The sequence below is a fragment of the Arachis duranensis genome, chromosome 9, assembly GCF_000817695.3.
Source record: "Arachis duranensis cultivar V14167 chromosome 9, aradu.V14167.gnm2.J7QH, whole genome shotgun sequence".
Classification (NCBI taxonomy): domain Eukaryota; kingdom Viridiplantae; phylum Streptophyta; class Magnoliopsida; order Fabales; family Fabaceae; genus Arachis; species Arachis duranensis.
This window is the reverse complement of record NC_029780.3, coordinates 17,883,040-17,904,228: the sequence shown is the minus strand read 5'-3', so window position 1 is coordinate 17,904,228 and position 21,189 is coordinate 17,883,040.

Genomic DNA, 21,189 nt, shown 5'->3' with positions numbered 1-21,189 from the left:
AGAATATCACTATGTGAAAATTGTTACAACACATAGACTTCTTTCTCTCTAACACCAGCACCCCAGTACACCCACACTCTCTTAAAGTGAATATTTAACTACACCTCACAACACTCTCTAATCAAAGAGTATAGAGGAAAAGAAAAGTCAGATACAAGCTTTAAGTGTTTCCTACTGGTGCAAAAAATATGGAGAACTTAGCCTCATATTTATAGCCTAGGCCACCCACTCCATTTGCTATCCTAAGCAATGTGGAACTAATTCAACCAAATCCTAACATGTTGTGGTAGAGCTTTGGAAATTGAAGTTGAAGTTTAATATGATAAGACGCAGCAACACCATTTTCATGAGTAGATTGTCCACCACCTGTTTGAGAAATTACCGCAGTAACTCTATAATAACTCTTCTCTTCTTCTACCTTTATTATTACTTTTGCCAGTCCATTTTGTCCTTGGTATGCTCCTGGATGTTGGTGGTTTCTGGTCAATGATTTATTTTGCTGTGCATAAAAATTATTCAATAGTGTGAAGAGCTATGTTCTATCATATGACTTAGGTTCTTAGTCAAGCCACTTCGTTGATATCAATTTTGATAGACCACCTAAATATATTGTTGTTGATGCTATTATATTAACTAATCATACATAGAAAAGTAATCTCTGTAACAAGAATTAATTGCTTGAAGATTGATAAATCAAATCAATACATGTATATGAAAATCATAATAAGTTGGCTGTCAACCAATATTAGCTCTCAGAAAGAAAATAAAGCTATATTAAAAAATACTTTCATGGTTATCCCTTTATGCATAAAGTCAATTAAATCATTTTGTGTTTAATATGAACTATGAAGGAAGGAACAGAAGACTTTAAGACTTAGCTACTGCTATCCTAAAGTTGTGGGAGAAGAATCTTATTGCAAAAATTACTATCAAGTTTGGAGTTCCAAATACTGATAATGAATTGATGGCCAATGAATTAAAGACAAGTTTGATAGACAATCTATTGTTCAGTATATGCAAGTTTTAAGACATCATAGACTAAATAGGTATGTGTTGAGCTTGTAAAGGCACTTTTTCTTTAGCCTGAACACTTAAGCTTCCAGAATGTTCTTGAGTGTCAAAGGTTAAACATATGACATTGAATGCAGATGAATCATAATAGTAATATTGCTGGAACTTTTAATTTATAAATATTTGAAAAAATTCATTAAGTTATTATCTCATTTGTTAGTACAGCTTTGTTGTGGTAGAGCTTTGATAATGGCTACTGCATAATTGATTACTAGCTTTGTTAATAGTATGTTTCTTAATAACATGCAGTGGTTATTTGAAAATGGAAAAATATCCAGATATTAAGATGCCGCGAAGAAGTACAACAACAAAAAATCTGAAACAAGAACTAGAAGGAAAATGCAGCAGAAAACTCTTGAAGAACTAGAATCTCGAGTATGAACCAATTTAAAAGGGGATTTTGCACACTTTAATTAGGACACTTTGCACCCATCTGAATCAATTTTTGCACACATGAATCAGATAGTTTGCACCCACTTTAATGAGAATTTGCACACATTATTTAGCATAGTTTGCACTCAATATAATTGTTTTTTGCACACATTTTTCGGACAGTTTGCACCCACTTTAATTGGATTTTGCACACATCAATTTTACAATTTGTGCTTACTTTAGTCAAGTTTTGCACACCTTATTTGCAGAGTTTGCACCCAGTTTAATAAAATTTTTCATATATCACTTAGCATAGTTTGCACCCAGTTTAATAAGATTTTTTACTTTATATTTGCAGAAAGTGATAGAATGTCGTTGTTCTCCCATTTTGATTTTCACAACGATAAATTCTCTTATAAAAGAGCAAAAACTTGAAGTTGATAAAATGGGATTCTCATCCATGAAGGCTATTCAAGATTGAAAAATTGATAGGCGGTTATTCCTCACACTTGCTAAAGCATATAACACAATAACAAGCAAACTGGAATTAGTGATGGGGGATATCGATGTGACAACAGACAAAATTGGGTTAGCTCTAGGATTACCTTCAATTGGTAAAAGTTTTCCAGAAGAAGAAGATTGGACTTCAGAGCAAAAAAGATTAGTTGCCCCGTTCAAGTCTGTGACAAACCCATGGTTACAAGAAGTATTACATTCAAGAGAATGTAATGTTTCAACATTTAAAGGGAGAGATTATTTTAGGAGAACATTTACAATGTTCATTATTAGCTCATTTTTGGCACCAACAAGTAGCGCTGTCATATCCCCAAAGCACTTACGTGCCATTGTTGATGTAGAGAATATCACAAGATACAATTGGGCAAGATTTGTGCATGATGAGCTTATGAAATGGGTTCAAAAATTCAAGAAAAAAAATACATTAAGTATTGATGGTTGTCTTTATGTTTTGATGGTAATCAGTCTAATGTACTTATCCTTTTTTCCCTTTTTGATTTCTTTTTTGATGATAATCATTACATTTATTATTTTATTTGTAGATTATCTATTACCACAAAGACACATTCGGAGATAAGGAAAATTATATGGGGCCTCCACCACCATAGATTGCTTATTGGGATAAAAAAACTTGCAAAGAAGTTGACACAGGAGTCATCAAAGCAAAGGCCAACGGTTTGTTTTATTTATTTTATCTTGTTAATTCGTTTCTTTTTTTTAAAATTGATTATTGCTTATAATATCCAGAATTCTTTCGATTAATGAACTCCTTAATGCACATTTCTAAGTTGAATTCTTTTCACTTCTAGTTATCAGCTACGTTTTGTTTATCCAAGAGGAAATATATTAATTAGGTTTGATCCTTTATGTGTTCTTGTGTGATGTGTGATGTGTGTGTTGTTTGAAATACATACAACTGTGCTGAATTCTTAATTGTTGAAATCATGCTATCTATATAGAATGCTCAAATGACATAGTTATAGTTATGATAGTGCCTCAATTTTATTCTAAGTCTTACATTTGCATGCCGTGTTTTAGAAGTTAGTAAAATGACATTCCAAGGTTGTAGAGTGCAAATGTGGATTAGTGAGTATAATTGTGCTGTTTTGTGGTGTGCTTATTAGTGAATTAGTGTGTAGTTATTTGCTCTAAAAATTGAATGCAGTGTGATAAAAAAAATAGTGGCAAGTTTGGTGCAAACTGCAAAGAATACAATTACAATAGTAAATAACAAAGTTGAAACTAAACTGGATTTAATATGTGATCTCTGTTTTTTATTTTCAATTTTTAATTCATGGAATGCTAGTTATGCTACAACTCTTCTCCGTTGGCAAATGGAAAGCATTATAAGCCAAATATTAATTTCTAGTGAACTGGACCTTTTCTGGATTTTTTTCTGTTTTGCATAATATGATGAGTGTATAATATAATATGTGTGACTATTATTATAAGGTATTGTTACCCTTTTAGTTAAGAAAATGAGGGCGAAGGAGCTTAATAAAGATAACACAATGAAGGAAAAGAAAGAAAGGTAAAAAAAATAAAGTTTTGGGATGTTATAAATGAAAGGACTGAAGCCTATGAGTATTACAAACACTCTTTATCACTAATTAAATTTCTTGTTTATAGATTTAATGAACAAAATAATGACAACAAAATCTCAAAGGAAGTAGATAATGTATCAGATGAGCAAAAAGATAAAGAAAGGTAAAAATTAGTTTTGATTTATCTTTTGTAATAAAAGAGAATGTAAAGTAAAATATAGTGTATTCTTCTTTATAGTGATGCAAAGCAAGATGAGGAGAAAGAAGTCAAAACAAGGTAAAAATAGTGTATGTGCTTTTTTATAGTTATGATTCTTTTTTATTTATTTTTCTACAAATCTTTAATTATTGTTTTTATTGATTTAATAGGGAAAACAAAAAAGATGAAAACAACATGAGATCGCCAATGAGATCACCTAGCAATATGGGTATAAATTATAGTTCTTAGTGTTTGTTGTTTTGCATTATGTATTATGTAAATATATATGAGATTTTTGTTATGTAATTTTGCACACATGAATCAGCAAGTTTGCACCCTATGTAATGAATTTTTGCACACATGAATTTGATGTTTTGCACCCGCTTTAATGAGATTTTGTACACATGAATTAGCAAGTTTGCACTTTATGTAATGAATTTTTGCACACATGAATTTGATGTTTTTCACCCACTTTAATGATATTTTGCACACATAAATCTGATAATTTACACCTGCTTTAATGAATTTTTGCACCTGCTTTAATGAGATTTTGCACACATGAATCAGCAAATTTGCACCTTATGTAATGAATTTTTGCACACATGGATTTGATGTTTTGCACCCACCTTAATGATATTTTGCACACATGAATCAGCAAGTTTGCACCCTATGTAATGAATTTTTGCACACATGAATTTAATGTTTTGCATCCACCTTAATGATATTTTGCACACATAAATCTAATAATTTGCATTTGCTTTAATGAGATTTTGGACACATGAATTTGATGTTTTGCACTCACATTCCTATTATTTAGATTCCACTTTCTCTCTATTTTAAATCTCATTTTTGTGTTCATACATTAATATAATTTTTGTGTATATGTTCTGTTTTATGCTTTAGATGATGCAATAAAACCTGAATGGAGAGAAATTGTGTAAAGTGCAGTCCAAGCATTCTTAGAAATAGAAGACTGTGATATATATATACCTTCTCCAATCAAGAAGACACAAGAACCTGTGCGACCATCAATTCCATCATTCTCCCTAATAATACATGAGGAAAACAAAATAGGGGAAGAAAAAAGGTGATAGATGAGAAAAATAAAATAGGGGAAGAAGAAAAGGTGATAGAGGACAATAAGTTAACAGAAGTAGATAAAAATAAGATATACTTTTGGACAACAGATGATAGGTTAAACAAGGAAGAGACTTTGTGCATCTTAAAAGATATACTTAGATATACCTAGACTTTGTGCTTCTTCCCGATGATTTTGGAAAGAATGGTGACAACTTTTTTGAGCAAAAGGAAATTCCAAAACATAGATGGGTGAGTAAAACTAAAACTATTCTCTATGTATTGTGTTAATTTTTTTGTTTGTGCCAGAGCTATATTTGCTATGTATTTATTTTGTCGGTGTCATGCTATTTGTGGATTAATTTCATTCCTTCCCTATCATAGTTGAAAGTTCTCTACCATAGTTGAATCCCTTAAGATTATAGTACTAGACCCAAAATGTTTACCTTTATTTAATTCTGGGTGTGTCTATTCCCTGTGCTCTGCACTTTCTTCAGAACCCTGTTTCTATCCACAAACCCTGTCACTGTTACCTTGTGTTAATTTTTTTCATTTGAATGCTATTAAATATTTATAATGGAACAGAAATGAAATAGAAATGCTATCCTCTGTTTTTGGACTAATAACAATAATTGGACATATAAAGTTATAGATATGAATATATTATTTAATGCTATCCTCTGTTTTTGAATCTATACTTGATATATGGGCATTAGAGCTTTTCTTTGTTTATACATTAAAGTTAGTGATGCCTTCTTTTGCCTCATTTGAATCTGCTGACCCTAATCATGAGAAGTATTTCTGTATCCTTTGGTACTTATGGTTTTGGACAATTTCATCATTACTCTGTTAAATTTAAATCGATTTGTTGGTCAAGACTTTCACTTCTAATAAGAAAATATGATATAATGCAGTTATTGGTGCCGTGCTGCTATGACTATCACTGGTGGCTATATGCTTATGACATCTATGAAAAGAGACTTTTTGTCATGGATTCCTTGTATAAAGAGGCCAAAGGAGATAGGGTACAGTTAGACATATATGTGGTATAATTTTGTTTTGCTCACATGATATTATATTATGTGATTTAATAGTTTTTTTTATTAACAATGAACATTTTTTTCAGAGCAAATTGATTCAACAAATGGTCTCGATAGCTGTGCTAAACTATGAGCTACCAAAGAATGACCCGATCCCAATTTATTTGAATCTCCCTAGATAATCAAATAAGTAAGCATACTATTAATTATGTTATATTATAAATAATATAAATGTACATGATAAGACTAACTAAATTCTAATTCAATTGTTTTTTCAACTATGATTGCGGATCGTTTATAATAAAATGGGTAGAAATGTGGAATCCTAGTAGTATTGAGATTAATGTGTCCAACATGCCAGAATGGGACAAAGTAAATGTTTTTTGTATAGTTTTTTGGTGCACAAAAATTACACTCACACTATGTAATTCCGCACAACTAACCAGCAAGTGCACTGGGTCGTCCAAGTAATACCTTACGTGAGTAAAGGTCAATCCCACGGAGATTGTTGGCTTGAAGCAAGCTATGGTTATCTTATTATTCTTAGTCAGGATACTAATAGGGTTCTTTAGTTTCAATTGTAAAAAGTGAAAAAGCATGAAAAGAGTAATTGTTATGCAGTAATGGAGAATGTGTTGGAGTTTTGGAGATGCGTTGTCTTCTGAATCTCTGCTTTCCCCTTGTCTTCTTCTTCATGCACGCAAGGTTCCTTCTATGGCAAGCTATGTGTTAGTGGATCACCATTGTTAATGGCTACCATCCGTCCTCTCAGTGAAAATGGTCCAAATGCGTTGTCACCGCACGGCTAATCATCTGTCGATTCTCGATCATATCGGAATAGGATCCATTGATCCTTTTGCGTCTGTCACTATGCCCAACACTCGCGAGTTTGAAGCTCATTACAATCATTCAATCCTTGAATCATACTCAGAATACCACAGACAAGGTTTAGACTTTCCGGATTCTCAAGAATGCTGCCAATGGATTCTAGCTTATACCACGAAGATTCTGATTAAGGAATCCAAGAGATACTCATTCAATCGAAGGTAGAATAGAGGTGGATGTCAGGCACGCATTCATAGATTGAGAATAGTGATGAGTGTCACAGATCATCACATTCATCATATTGAAGTGCGAATGAACATCTTAGATAGAAACAAGCGTGTTTGAATAGAAAACAGAAATAATTGCATTAATTCATCGAGACGCTGCAGAGCTCCTCACCCCCAACAATGGAGTTTAGAGACTCATGCCGTCAGAGAATACAAAGTTCAGATCTAAAAATGTCATGAGGTATAGAATAAATCTCTAAAAGTTGTTTAAATACTAAACTAGTAACATAGGTTTACAGAAAATGAGTAAACTAAGATAGATAGTATAGAAATCCACTTCTGGGGCCCACTTGGTGTGTGCTGGGGCTGAGACTTAAGCTTCTCACATGCCTGGGCTGTTTCTGGAGTTAAACGTTAGGTTGTAACCTATTTCTGGCGTTTAACTCCAACTTGCAACCTGTTTCTAGCGTTCAACGCCAGAATGCAATATGGAACTGACGTTAAATGCCAGTTTACGTCATTTATCTTCGAGAAAAGTATAAACTATTATATAATGATGGAAAGCCCTGGATGTCTACTTTCTAACCAAATTGAGAGCGTGCCAATTGGACTTCTGTAGCTCCAAAAAATCCATTCCGAGTGCAGGGAGGTCAGAATCCAACAGCATCAGCAGTCCTTTTTCAGTCTGAATGAGATTTTTGCTCAGCTCCCTTAATTTCAGCCAGAAAATACCTGAAATCATAGAAAAACACACAAACTCATAGTAAAGTCCAGAAATATGAATTTTTCCTAAAAACTAATAAAAACATACTAAAAAGTAGCTAGAACCTACTAAAAACTACCTAAAAACAATGCCAAAAAGCGTATAAATTATCCGCTCATCACAACACCAAACTTAAATTGTTGCTTGTCCCCAAGCAACTGAAAATCAAATAGGATAAAAAGAAGAGAATATACTATAAATTCCAAAATATCAATGAAGCTTAATTCTAATTAGATGAGCGGGACTAGTAGCTTTTTGCTTCTGAACAGTTTTGGCATCTCACTTTATCCTTTGGAGTTTAGAATGATTGGCATCTATAGGAACTCATAATTCAGATAGCGTTATTGATTCTCCTAGTTTAGTATGTTGATTCTTGAACACAACTACTTTATGATTCTTGGCCGTGGCCCTAAGCACTTTGTTTTCCAGTATTACCACCGGATACATAAATGCCACAGACACATAACTGGGTGAACCTTTTTAGATTGTTACTCAGCTTTGCTAAAGTTCCCAATTAGAGATGTCCAGAGTTCTTAAGCACACTCTTTTGCTTTGGATCACGACTTTAACCACACAGTCTCAAGCTTTTTACTTGGAATTGCATGCCACAAGCACATGGTTAGGGACAGCTTGATTTAGCCGCTTAGGCCTGGATTTATTTCCTTGGGCCCTCTTATCCATTGATGCTCAAAGCCTTGGATCCTTTTTACCCTTGCCTTTTGGTTTTAAGGGCTATTGGCTTTTTCTGCTTGCTTTTTCTCTCTTTTTTTCGCCAATTTTTTTTCACTGCTTTTTCTTGCTTCAAGAATCAATTTCATGATTTTTCAGATTATCAATAACATTTCTCTTTGTTCCTCATTCTTTCAAGAGCCAACAATTTTAACATTCATAACCAACAAGATAAAAAATATGCACTGTTCAAGCATTTATTCAGAAAATAAAAAGTATTGCAACCACATCAATATAATTAAACTAATTTCAAGGATGAATTCGAAACTCATGTACTTCTTGTTCTTTTGTATTAAAAACATTTTTCATTTAAGAAAGGTGAAGGATTCATGGAATTATTCATAGCCTTAAGACATAGTTACTAAATACTAATGATCATGTAGTAAAGACTCAAAACATAGACAAACATATAGCATAAAATCGAAAAACAGAAAAATAAGAGCAAGGAGATTAAGGAATGAGTCCACTTTAGTGAGGGTAGTGTCTTCCTCTTGAAGAACCAAAGGTGCTCTTGAGCTCCTCTATGTCCCTTCCTTGCCTCTGTTGCTTGATCCCCAGTGATTTTGGTGCTCCTATCCTTAGTTGCTCCCAATAATCGTGTAGAGGAAAATGTATCCTCTGAGGTTTCTCATGGATTTCTTGATGAGAGAATTCCTCATGCTCTTGTTGAGGTCCATGAGTAGGATCTCTTGATGTGCAGTCAAATGCTCCACTACTGAGCTATAGACCCTTGAGATGAATCTCTCCATCTCCCATGACTCAGAGGTGGAAGCAATTACCTTCCCTTTCCTCTTTCTTGAGGTTTCTCTGGCCTTAGGTGCCATCAATGGTTATGAAAAAATAAAAAAGCTATGCTTTTACCACACCAAACTTAGACTATTGCTCACCCTCGAGCAAAAGAAGAAAGAAGGGAGTAGAAGGAGAAGTGGAGGAGATGGATGTGTGTGAATGGGTGGGTTTGGGAAGGGCATGGTTTGAATTTGAATGGTGAGGTAGGTGGGGATCCTGTGGGGTCCACAGATCCTGAGGTGTCAAGAATTTCTCATCCCTGCACCATTTAGGCGTGTAGAACGCCCTCTTAGTGCAATCCTGGCGTTTAACGCCAGACTGCTGCTTGTTTCTGGCGTTAAACGCCCAGGTGTAGCTTATTTCTGGTGTTTAACGTCAGCCTGATGCTTGTTTCTAGCGTTAAACGCCAGCTTGGTGCTTGTTTCTGGCGTTAAACACTGACAGATGCATGTTTCTAGCGTTTAAACGCCAGAAAGCTCTTCCTCCAGGGTGTGCTTTCTCTTCTGCTATTTTTGATTCTGTTTTTAATTTTTACAATTGTTTTGTGACTCCACATGATCATAAAGCTAATAAAAACATAAGAGAAAAATAGAAATATAGATAAATAAAAATTGGGTTGCCTCCCAATAAGCGCTTCTTTATTGTCTTTAGCTGGACTATTACTGAGCTTTAATCCAGTCTCAGTCTTGAGCATTCTTGATCAACATTGCCTTCAAGATAATGCTTGACTTTTTGCCCATTAACAATGAACTTTTTGTCAGAGTTACTATCATGAAGCTCTGCAAACCATGATGCTTCCTGAATGGTAAAAAGTTGCTCATCTGAAAAGGTTTCAGAGATCTTAGTAAGAGGGAGGGACGTCCCTTCTACTGGTTCTATTCGGGACAAGTGATCTGCTACTTGGTTCTCTGTCCCTTTTCTGTCTCTTATTTCTATATCAAACTCTTGCAGAAGCAACACCCATCTTATGAGCCTGGGTTTTGAATCCTGCTTTGTGAGTAGATATTTAAGAGCAGCATGGTCAGTGTACACAATCACTTTTGATCCTACTAAATAGGATCTGAACTTGTCAATGGCATAAACCACCGCAAGCAATTCGTTTTCTGTGGTTGTGTAGTTCTTCAGCACATCATTTAGAACACGGCTGGCATAATAAATGACGTGTAGAACCTTGTCATGCCTCTGTCCCAACACTGCACCAATGGCATGATCACTGGCATCACATATTAATTCAAATGGTAATGTCTAGTCTGGTGCAGAGATGACTGGTGCTGTGATCAGCTTAGCTTTCAGAGTCTCAAACGCCTACAGACACTCCTTATCGAAGATAAGTGGCGTGTCAGCAGCTAGCAGATTACTCAGAGATTTTGCAATTTTTGAAAAATCCTTTATAAACCTTCTGTAGAATCCTGCATGCCCCAGAAAGCTTCTGATTGCCTTAACATTGGCAGGTGGTGGTAATTTTTTAATTACCTCTACCTTGGCTTGATCCACCTCTATTCGCTTGTTCGAAATTTTGTGCCCAAGGACAATTCCTTCAGCCAACATAAAGTGACATTTTTTTCAGTTTAAAACCAGGTTAGTCTCTTGGCACCTCTTTAGAACAAGTGCTAGATGGTCAAGACAGGAGCTGAATGAGTCTCCAAATACTGAAAAGTCATCCATGAAGACTTCCAGAAATTTTTCCACCATATCAGAGAAAATAGAGAGCATGCATATTTGAAAGGTTACAGGTGCATTGCACAGACCAAATGGCATCTTTCTGTATGCAAATACTCCTGATGTACATGTGAATGCTGTTTTCTCTTGATCCTGGGGATCTACTGCAATTTGATTATAACCTGAACATCCATCTAGGAAGTAGTAGTATTCATGACCTGCTAGTCTTTCTAGCATTTGGTCTATGAATGGTAAAGAAAAATGATCCTTTCTGGTAGCTGTATTGAGCCTTCTATAATCAATACACATACGCCACCCTGTAACTGTTCTTGTAGGAACCAGTTCATTTTTTTCATTATGAACCACTGTCATGCCACCCTTCTTAGGGGCGACTTGGACAGGGCTTACCCAGGGGCTATCAGAAATAGGATAAATAATCCCAGCCTCTAGTAATTTAGTGACCTCCTTCTGCACCACTTTCTTCATGGCCGGATTTAGCCGCCTTTGTGGTTGAACCACTGGCTTAGCATTATCCTCCAATAGGATCTTGTGCATGCATCTGGCTGGGCTAATGCCCTTAAGATCACTGATGGACCACCCAAGAGCTGTCTTATGTGTCCTTAGCACTTGAATTAGTGCTTTCTCTTCCTGTGGCTCTAAGGTAGAGCTTATGATTACAGGAAAAGTGTCACCTTCTCCCAGAAATGCATATTTCAGGGATGGTGGTAATGGTTTGAGCTCAGGTTTAGGAGGTTTTTCCTCTTCCTGAGGGATTTTCAGAGGTTCTATTATTCTCTTTGGTTCCTCCAGATCAGGCTAAACATCTTTAAAGATATCCTCTAGCTCTGATTCGAGACTCTTAGTCATATTGACCTCTTCCACCAGAGAGTCAATAATATCAATGCTCATGCAGTCGTCTGGGGTGTCTGGATGCTGCATAGCTTTGACAACATTCAACTTAAACTCATCCTCATTGACTTTCAGGGTTAATTCCCCTTTTTGGACATCAATGAGGGTTCGTCTAGTTGCTAGAAAAGGTCTTCTTAGAATGAGAGTTGCACTCTTGTGCTCCTCCATTTCCAGCACCATAAAGTCAGTGGGAAAGGCAAATGGCCCAACCTTGACAATCATGTCTTCAATCACGCCTGATGGGTATTTAATGGAGCCATCAGCAAGTTGGAGATATATCCGGGTTGGTTTGACTTCTTCAGTCAAACCAAGCTTTCTGATAGTAGATGCAAGTATTAGGTTGATACTTGCCCGAAGATCACATAAAGCTTTCTTGGTACAAGTACCCTCTAATGTGCAAGGTATCATAAATCTTTCGGGATCTTTAAGCTTTTCTGGTAAGCTTTTTAGAATGACTGCACTGCATTCTTCAGTGAGGAAAACTTTTTCAGTTTCTCTCCAGTCCTTCTTATGACTCAAGATCTCTTTCATGAACTTAGCATAAGAGAGTATTTGCTCAAGTGCCTCTGCAAACGAAATCTTTATTTCAAGAGTCCTGAGATAGTTTGCAAAGCGAGCAAATTGCTTATCCTGCTCCGCTTGGCAGAGTTTCTGAGGATAAGGCATCTTGGCTTTGTATTCCTCAACCTTAGTTGCTGCAGGTTTATTTCCTACAGAGGTGATTGGGAAAGCCTTCTTAGAGGGGTTGCTATCAGCACTTGCAAGTGTCTGATCTCTCACTGGCGTTTGAATGCCATGGTTGGAAGCTGGATTGGCGTTGGACGCCAACTCCTTTCCTGTTTCTGGCGTCTGAATGCCAGAACTGAGCATGGGTTGGGCATCTAACGCCAGCTCTTCACCCTTTTCTGGCGTTTGAACGCCAGAATTATTCCTTTTTGGGCTCTTATTGTCCTCAGAGGGATTTTGGGTAGCAGTTTGTTCATTTCTTGGCTTCCTGCTACTTTGAAGTGAGGTATTTAATGTTTTTCCACTTCTTAACTGAACTACTTGACACTCTTCTATTATTTGTTTTGATAAATGCTGTTCTATTTGCTTCAACTGTACTTCTATATTCATATTAGCCATTCTTGTGTCTTGTAGTATCTCCTTGAATTCAGCTAGCTGTTTTGTTATAAAATCTAATTGCTGATTGAATTCAGTAACTTGTTCTCCAGGACTGAGTTCAGCAGTTACTGTTTTGGCCTCTTCTTTCATAGAAGGTTCACTACTTAGGTACAGATGCTGATTTCTGGCAACTGTATCAATGAGCTCTTAAGCTTCTTCAATTGTCTTTCTCATGTGTATAGATCCACTAGCTGAGTGATCCAAAGACATCTGAGCTCTTTCTATAAGCCCATAATAGAAGATGTCTAACTGCACCCACTCTGAAAACATTTTAGAGGGGCATTTTCTTAGCATCTCTCTGTATCTCTCCCAGGCATCATAAAGAGATTTATTATCTCCTTGTTTAAAGCCTTGGATGCTCAGCCTTAGCTGTGTCATCCGTTTTGGAGGAAAATATTAATTCAGGAATTTTTCTGACAACTGCTTCCATGTCCTTATGCTAGCCTTAGGTTGGTTATTTAACCACCTCTTAGCTTGGTCTTTTATAGCAAATGAAAACAGTAATAATCTGTAGACATCCTGATCTACTTCCTTATCATGTACTGTATCAGCAATTTGTAAAAATTGTGCCAGAAACTCTGTAGGTTCTTCCTGTGGAAGACCATAATACTGGCAACTTTGCTGCACTATGATAATGAGCTGAGGATTCAACTCAAAAATACTGATTCCGATGGAGGGTATACAGATACTACTCCCATATGAAGCAGTAGTGGGGTTAGCATATGACCTCAGAGTCCTTCTGGACTGTTCATTTCCACTTAGGTCCATGATGGAGAAAGGGAGATGTTGTGAATTGGAGATTCAAGTAGTATAAATTTTTTTAAAAAAAAAGAAATTAAAAATGAAATAAAATATAATAAAATAAATAAAAAATGAGTGAGAATTTTCGAAAAATGAAGAGAGAGAAAAAGTGGTTAGGAAGTTTTGAAAAATTAACAATCCCGTTATATTTTCTAAAATGTCCAAGATATGTTTTACATCTTCTATCCGAAAATCTTCTATTTTCATAAGGTTTTCGTGACTGGTATTAAAAAGGTCCAATAATGTATGTATATTGGACCTTTTGAGACAATTATAGATCCTGGGAGGCAATTCTAATTGGTCAATAAAAAAAGATTTTAATTCTATCTCTTTTTTGTTTTTTCTTAGTTTAGCCAATGTATCATGAAAAGTGAAACCGGGTAAAGTAACTTTGTGTTGATTTTTTTCTAATTTCAAGTTTTCTGCTCCCGCATGTAAAAAAGGAATAAATAGGTCAATCAAATTACGGGAGGCTTCATAAAGCGCTTCTTTAGGAGTTAAACTCCCATTTGTCCATATTTCGAGAAAGAGTATTTCTTGTTTTTCATTCCCATTCACATAAGAATGAATACTATGATTTGCGTTTCGAACAGGCCTGAATACTGCATCTATAGGGTAACTTCCGTCTTGAAAGTTTTTAGTCTTTTTATATAATATCCGTGATTTGTGAGTCCAAGAGTTTTATAAAACTCTCTTGATGGAAAAAAATGTGAATGAAAGATCCCGCTGAATTGAATTGGGTCCATGAATCTAAGAAATAGCGAGAATTCTTGATCTCTCTCAATATCTCTCTCAATTCGAAAATCCAGGATTTGAATTGATGTCCTTTCATCGAATCCTCCTAAATTGCATTGACTTATCCGAAAGATTTCACTTCAATTGGAATTTGGTTATTCCACCTCTTAGAAAGAAATGAACTTAAATCAAAATACTTAATAGCATGGCGATACATTTATACAAAACTTCTACCCCAAGCACACGCAATGGAGCCGTAGACAGTCAAGTCAAATCCAATCCACAAAATAATTTGATCTATGATATGATTTTTAAAAATTTTAAAAAGGATATGATTTGAAAAAGATATTATTTTTTTTAAAACTTGACAACTAAGATATGATAAGATAAAATTTTGAGATTGAAATATGAATTTTTTAAAATAAATTTCGAAATATTTGCTTAAAAATAGTTAGAGAAGATATTTTTTTTTGAATTTTATGATGAAAGAAAAAAACACACAAAAGGCACAAGACTTAAAATTTTTAGATCTAATGCTCCTTGTTTTTGAAAATTTTGGAGGGAAAACACCAAGGAACACCAAACTTAAAAATTTTAAGATCAAAACACAAAGAAGACTCAAGAACACTTTGAAGACTCACAAGAACAACAAGAACATGAAGATAGAACACCAAACTTAAAATTTTTAGAAAACCACAATAAAATTTTTGAAAACTAAAGGATAATTAACAAGAAAACACCAAACTTAAAATTTGGCACAAGATTTAATCAAAGAAAAATTATTTTTGAAAAATATTTTAAAAAGAAAAACTCAAAGGGGCACTATTCCCAAGAAAATAGACACATTTAACAAATGCAAGGATTGAACAAATAAACACTATTTTTTGATGACAAAAATACAAAGGACACCAAACTTAAAACATGCAACTAGACTCAATGAGAAACTAACAATTAATAAAGAAAAAAAATATTTTTGAAGAAAAAAAATTTTAAAAAGAATAATAAAAGATGCAATTCTAGTGACTCTAAACCAAAAAGACAAATTTTTCCTAATCTAAGTAACAAGATAAACCGTCAGTTGTTCAAACTCGAACAATCTCCGGCAACGGCACAAAAAACTTGGTGCACGAAAATTACACTCACACTATGTAATTCCGCACAACTAACCAGCAAGTGCACTAGGTCGTCCAAGTAATACCTTACGTGAGTAAGGGTCGATCCCACGGAGATTATTGGCTTGAAGCAAGCTATGGTTATCTTATTATTCTTAGTCATGATACTAATAGGGTTCTTTAGTTTCAATTGTAAAAAGTGAAAAAAGCTTGAAAAGAGTAATTGTTACGTAGTATTGGAGAATGTGTTGGAGTTTTGGAGATGCGTTGTCTTCTGAATCTCTGCTTTTCCCCTGTCTTCTTCTTCACGCACGCAAGGTTCCGTCTATGGCAAGCTGTGTGTTGGTGGATCACCGTTGTCAATGGCTACCATCTGTCCTCTCAGTGAAAATGGTCCAAATGCGTTGTCACCGCACGGCTAATCATCTGTCGGTTCTCGATCATGTCGGAATAGGATCCATTGATCCTTTTGCGTCTGTCACTACGCCCAATACTCACGATTTTGAAGCTCGTCACAGTCATTCAATCCTTGAATCCTACTCGGAATACCACAGACAAGGTTTAGACTTTCCGGATTCTCAAGAATGCTGCCAATGGATTCTAGCTTATACCACGAAGATTCTGATTAAGGAATACAAGAGATACTCATTCAATCGAAGGTAGAAGGAGGTGGTTGTCAGGCACGCGTTCATAGATTGAGAATAGTGATGAGTGTCACGGATCATCACATTCATCATATTGAAGTGCGAATGAACATCTTAGATAGAAACAAGCGTGTTTGAATAAAAAACAGAAATAATTGCATTAATTCATCGAGACGCTGCAGAGCTCCTCACCCCCAACAATGGAGTTTAGAGACTCATGCCATCAGAGAATACAAAGTTCAGATCTAAAAATGTCATGAGGTACAGAATAAATCTCTAAAAGTTGTTTAAATACTAAACTAGTAACCTAGGTTTACAGAAAATGAGTAAACTAAGATAGATAGTGCAGAAATCTACTTCTGGGGCCCACTTGGTGTGTGCTGGGGCTGAGACTTAAGCTTCTCACGTGCCTTGGCTGTTTCTGGAGTTAAACATTAGGTTGTAACCTGTTTCTGGCATTTAACTCCAACTTGCAACCTGTTTCTGGCGTTCAACGCCAGAATGCAACATGGAACTAGTGTTAAACGCCAGTTTATGTCATTTATCTTCGAGAAAAGTATAAACTATTATATATTGCTAGAAAGCCCTGGATGTCTACTTTCTAACCCGATTGAGAGAGTGCCAATTGGACTTTTGTAGCTCTATAAAATCCATTCCGAGTGCAGGGAGGTCAGAATCCAACAACATCAGCAGTCCTTTTTCAGCCTGAATCAGATTTTTGCTCAGCTCCCTCAATTTCAGCCAGAAAATACCTGAAATCATAGAAAAACACACAAACTCATAGTAAAGTCCAGAAATATGAATTTTTCCTAAAAACTAATAAAAACATACTAAAAAGTCGCTAGAACCTACTAAAAACTACCTAAAAACAATGCCAAAAGCGTATAAATTATCTGCTCATCATTTTTATTTTTGCTTTTGATGTTCATGTTTTTTTTTTATAATTTATGATCTTTGTGAACATTGTTATTGTAGTTTGAGTGCGTTAATCTAAGGAAGCAATTGGTCATCCAAATGCTTACATCACCTTCAAATGCACTTCTTAAGGATGTTATAAACAAATCAAAGAAATATAGAGTGGTAAAGCCAACTCCAGCTTAATCAAGTCCTTACATAGTATGTAATACTGATGAATTAATGATCAAATGCCTTGGTTCGGCTGGGAAAGGGTTTAGAAAGAAAACTCTTGCTAAGAAGCGCAGAAATTGAAATTCAAGACTTACAGTTACCATCTCTTTTTAGGGGTTATTGGATATACTTATTTTGTATATAACAAAGTTCAAGCGATCATTAGATATACTTGTTTTGTAGAAAGGTATTGTTTTGTAGTTTTTACTATATAGTATGCACTCACTTTCTGAACCTCCAAGCTTATTAATTGCCTCAATGAATGTTTGGGGAAGTTCAGGAGTCCATTTGAGCCTTGGCTTTGGCATCAGTTGTGAGAACCAAGTGCATGCTACTTTGTACATTTTTCATTGTGTGTTGCTTCTTTTAGGAAAGAAAGAGTTACACTATAGCATGTAATGTAAGTAAACACAAGAGAGACTTTTCAGTTTTCAATGAATGAATGATTCCTTTTTTAGTTATGTATGAATCCTATGTGATCTTATATATAAATTGGAGTAGTTATATCCCATGATCTCATTCTCATATCAGAAAGCATGAGTGGGGTTATATTACAAACTAATTTTATCTCTATAAATAAGTTTAATTTGCACCTATTATAATGAGATTTTGCACACATAAATCATATAGTTTGCATTCATTTTAACAGGATTTTGCACACCTTATGAATTCAATTTGCACACATCTTAATGGGATTTTGCACACCTTACTCAAATAATTTACACCCACCTTAATGAGATTTTGCACACCTCACTCAGCACATTTTGCACCCAATGTAATGATTTTTTGCACACATGAATTCGATGTTTTGCATTAAATTTATGAGATTTTGCACACCTCACTCAGCACATTTTGCACCCAATGTAATGAATTTTTGCACACATGTGCACCTTTTGCACACAATGTAATGAATTTTTGCACACATGAATTTGATATTTTGCACCCAATTTAATGAGATTTTGTACACATGAATCAGACAGTTTGCACATATGATAGTTTAATTTATCATGTAGAAAAAAATATTGTTTTTAAATAGCAAGTATAACAAATTTATTAAAAATATATACGTTAAATTCTTTCAAATTTTAGATAACGAATGTTAAAATTAAGTAAAAAAATTAAACTCTTCTATTTAAAAATAATGACAAAAAAATTTATTATTTAATTTTGTTTAGTACTCTAGTCTTCATAGCCAACGGGGACTTTTGTCCCTTATGACCATTTTATAAAAGTAGTGTAATGCTATTACGGGTAAAATACTAGTTACAAACTAATTTTGTACCTATAAACAAATTTAATTTACACCCATTTTAATGAAGCATATATGCATATATCCATAGTTATTTTGCTTACAAATGTCTCCATCATCTCGTTCTCAATATATAATTATCATTATTATATATTTTTTATAATTCAAATCAACGGTTAAAATAACTGATGCACCGGTACTCCCGGTGCACTTGAAATATTTCCTGTAACTGGACTTGTTTTAATTTATATAAGAAAGAATCTTGGAAGATGAAAACTGCAGTTTGTCCAATTGGGTAAGTTAGCAAACTATAGATTTGGTACTAGTTAATATAGTTATATATACACATTAATTATTATTACTAATAAATGGAATAACAGGAGCAGCAAGCTGCTGTATTGGAGTTTGAAAGCAGTGATGAATCATCATCATCATCATCATCATCAGTTGCCATTCTACGATGATGAGCAGTTTGCACACATGAAACTAATCATTTTTATTATTTCTTGTCCAAAATAATAATTGTCTCATGAATCATCAGCTAATTGAACTCTTTAATGTATTGCCAAATAAAATTCATTTTGGTTCGACATTATTTTGCTATCAATCGACATTTGAGAATTGGTATGAATAGATTGAGTTTAATAAGGACATGAATCCTCCCATTGATCCTCCCATTGAATCAGATTCAAATCCCTCATTAACATTGTAGTTAGCATCTTGAAGCTGAAACAATTTAAAAGAAAAAACAAATATATTAGATCACATGTATAAAATTCATATGTTTATAAATCACAAAAATCACAAACTATTGGATGAACCTGTTCGTTGAAAGGGAGACTTTGACTATCTCCAATATGTTGATTATCCTTTATATACAATAGAAAAAGCTATCACTCAAGTGTAAGTACTAAGTAATAACAGTATGGCTATAAAGTACAACTGATTATCCTTTATATATACCTTAAGGAAGTAATTTCTACATCTAAAGTCTATTTATTGTAAAAAATAGCATGGGTAACAAAAATAAAATAATGTTTTACCTCTTTTTCAGTTATCTCACTTTTCCTCTTCTTTGCCTCGGTCTTCTTTCTTATCATCTTGTCTTTTTCAGATCCTAACCTATTTGTTGGATGACCCTTAGTGAACACATAAGGAGGGCTTTTAATATCTTGAATGCTTATTATACAGCCTCCTACAAAAATGGACAGTGCATCTTTACCACCATCTGTACCATCATCTTCTAATGTAAGCAAATTATCTAACTCATTGGCATTAGATAATGAGTTAGCAACATGCTTTTGACACTCCGCCATAGCCATATCAAGATAACGATGTAAGATATCACTTGTTTCCTTTGTTTGGGATGCAAATTGAGCAACACTGTTCGAATGGGAGCATAAATCATCAAACCTCTCTGTTTTTGGATTTAACAAACTTGGATCATGGCTGCTCTTAATATCACTATGTCTTCGCTTCACAAGTTTACTCCAACGGTCCAAAATGTATCTTCTCAGAATTTCTCTCACGCGTTCATGCCCTAGGACAACCAAGCTATGACGGCATAATATGCCTCTTGATTCAAACATTTGACACATGCATGTAATATCCTTCGTTTTCGCATTGTAGTTAACTTCATAAACCCTCTCTTTAGAAGTAGACACATCCTCCAAAATAGAATAGACTTTAGATGTAGAAACTGCTTTCATAAGGTGTAAAATACAATTTGCTTTCTTTCTAAATTGCTTTTGTACTTCCTTAAACTTTGCATTAGTATAGGCACCTTGAAATTGCTTCTCTATTAAGGAATTAGTGGCACAAGGTATTATTGATTTATAGTCTTCAACATCAGCCTCCCTTTCTTGTTGCTCTTTCCATCCAAGGCAATTGTCATATTGTTTGACAAATTGAATCAACAAGCTCTTGTTATTTATAAATTTGTCAAAATATGAATGCATGCTCTCACTTCGTTGTGTGGATCTCATACCAGCCCAAAAAAAGTTGTCAAGAAAAATTGGAACCTATCGATGTCTTTCTTCATAGATATCTATGTATCATAGTAAACAAATATACATAAAAAAATTTGTAAGCAAACTTAACAAAAGTGGATGCAAATGTTGTCATAAACATGTTAATAATGCATTGAAGCTTAAAAAATATTAGAATAAGAAAATTGTACTAGAGGCATATTCAAACACATGTTAGAATTCTAGCAAATAGAATATATGGCCACTTGATACTTTTTTAAATACTAATATGCTAATTCCTATGTGCAAAATATAAAAATTCATGTTTAGAGAAGTACCTGATAGCCACTTGTTATCTTCTAAACCATATTCAATCAGAAAATCTTCCCATTGATTTTGAAAATCATCTTCTGAAATAGACTCCCAAACAATATTATTTAAATCACTTTGTAACTCTTCATATCTCTTGTGTCTTTTGAATTTTTCTGGAATCTTTTTCGTAATGTGCCAAATGCATAACCTATGACGTGTCTCTGGCATCACATTCTCAATTCCAGCTCGTATTCTGAAGCATTGGTCTGTTATAATGCCTTTAGGAGCCTTTCCATGCATACATGTAAGCCAAGCATTAAATAACCAAGTAAACGAGCCTGAATTTTCCTTAGTCAA